Source organism: Corylus avellana, chromosome ca3, assembly GCF_901000735.1.
Source record: "Corylus avellana chromosome ca3, CavTom2PMs-1.0".
Lineage (NCBI taxonomy): Eukaryota > Viridiplantae > Streptophyta > Magnoliopsida > Fagales > Betulaceae > Corylus > Corylus avellana.
In genome coordinates this window covers 27,582,852-27,585,430 of record NC_081543.1, presented here as the reverse complement: position 1 = coordinate 27,585,430, position 2,579 = coordinate 27,582,852, and positions in this window count along the sequence as shown.

Here is a 2,579-nt window from a genome sequence, read left to right as displayed (position 1 = left end):
GGAGCAGTGGTGAGGGATGAAAGGGGGATGGTACAGGCAGCACAATGTAAGACAATAAGGGGTAATCTGGATCCAACTCTGGCCGAAGCTGGGGCTGTCTTGATGGCTATTCGTCTATGTCACACAATGGGCTTCCATTTGGTGATCGTTGAAAGTGACGCACAGCTTGTGGTGGATGGGGTATATTCTATGGGAGAAGATTGGAGCAGGTTGGGCTTAATGGTGGAAGATATTAAAGCTGAATTGACGAGTTTTCATCAATGGCGTATGGATTTTATTCGTAGGGAAGGGAATCAAGCGGCACATGTTCTTTCAAAAAAAGCAACTATGGCTGAAATAAATCAGATTTGGATTAGTTAGGTTCCTGATTGTATTCAAGATATTATTTTGATGCAGCAACATGCTCCATCTTCTTGATTTTATCTAATGAGAATGAGTTGATTTCAAAAAAAAAAAAAAAGAAGTTCTAATTTGTATTTCTGCAATTGTTGATGTAGAGCTTTCAGCTCTTTCTATTTAGAGTTTCATATAGCTCTAGATGTTATTGTTTTCTGATGAAATGAAGTGTTATTTCTCAAAAAAAAAATATTTTAAAAGAAGTAAGAAAATAAAATAAGGGTTATAACTAGGACGTATAGTACTTTTTATTATAGTAATAGTATATTTGAATTACCTTAAAGTTAGAGATTTGATGAGGATTGCATTATCTTTAATGAAAATTAGATTACCTTAACTTTAAGAATTTGATGAAATCGAATCACCCTCAATTAAGGGATATGATTAAGATTATATTTCACGTATAAGTTCTATTAATTAAGAGAGCCTTTTGTATTGCAAAATTATTAAAACTTATAATTTAATTTTAAAATTTAAGCGCATCATTTTCATTATAAGTTAAAATAGACGTATAAAAATATATCTCACCTCTTTAAATAAATAAAAAATAAATCTTTGTTCCTATAACTATATATGATTTAAATGAATAATATAAAGAAGAAGAAAAAAAAAACCCTTTTAAATAAATGGGCTAGTTGGCCGATTATGAGTAGTTAATGTAGTATGTTTTTAAATTTTAAATGTTGTCGTTCTATAATTTTGGAGAATAGTAAATTCTGAAAAAAATAATATCATGCATTAAATTTTTTTAACCGAATGAAATCACATATAAGGAAGATGGTTAAATACCTTATTCACCCATAGGGTTTAAAATCTTTATTTTTTGATCTCTAGAGTTTAATTTTTATCACAGGAGGTCCCTCTAGTTTTCCCAAAGACCGAGATAGTCCTGCCATCCATTTGCCGTTAGTTGACTTAACGGAAAGCCACGTCACTGACACGAGGACCAATTACATTTCGACATGTGTCTTAATTGCCAAATCACCGAATATGATTGGATTTACACACTTGCCTAGCAGTATATATATATATATATATTACAAGAAATAGAATTAAAATACTGGGAATTTTCTCTTGCAAGAAACGAACCTCTTCATCCATCGTTCTCCCCAAACCCATTCGAACACAACCCCATCTCCGGCCACGAGCCTTCTTCTCCAACCTCCGGCCACGAAAGCGAAAGACTTCTATGGTGCTCACGAAAGCAAAAGATTTTCTATGAGGAGTAAAGTGGATGCTGAATTTGCTTCCATTGATAGTGAATAAGAAATCCTCAATCACAAGAGAATTACTATTTTCTTTAACCCCAAAGTTTGACAACAGCGAAAAATTAGAAGTTGAAACATCGAATAGGGCCTTAGCCAAATTAGTCTTCCCGAACATGAACGGAAAGAAATGGAGACAAACATAATAAATGCCATGATCGATGATATCAAACTCATATGAAGATGGGTTGGGGAAGAAGGCTCGTGGCCGGAAGCAAACTTTGGTTCGGTGGGTTCGTTGAATCATGGGTTCTTTGGCTTGAGGAAGATCGGTGGGTTGGGGAAGAAGGCTTGTGGCCGGAATCTAGGATTGGGTTCAAATGGGTTTGAGGTATCGGGCTTAGGGCCTGAACGGAGATTGGGGAAGCATCGTGGCCGGAGATTGGGGAAGCTTCATGGCCAAAGGTTGGGGAAGAAGGCTCATGGCCGGAGATGGGGGGTTGGGTTCGAATGGGTTTGGGGAGAACGATGGAAGAAGGGGTCCGTTTCTTGTAAGAGAAAATTCCCAGTATTTTAATCTATTTCTTGTAAAAAAAAAAAAAAAACTATTATGTGGCAAATGTGTAAATCCAATCATATTTGATGATTTAGCAATTAGGACACGTGTCAAAATGTAATTGGTCCCCGTGTCAATGACGTGGCTTTCCGTTAAGTTAATTAATGGCAAATAGATGGAAGGACCATCTCGGTCTTTAGGCAAACGAGAATGACCTCTTATAATAAAAATTAAATCATAGAGATCAAAAAATAAAGGCCTTAAACCCCAGGGGTGAATAAGGTATTTAAACCTAAGGAAAATTATTGAAATATAATTAAATACTCTTACTTAAGCTAATTTAATGACCGGTTCACTCTTAAAAATTCAGTTGAAAAATTATGCTTTAAAAAACCGGTTTAACCTTTTAAAAAAATGAGTTC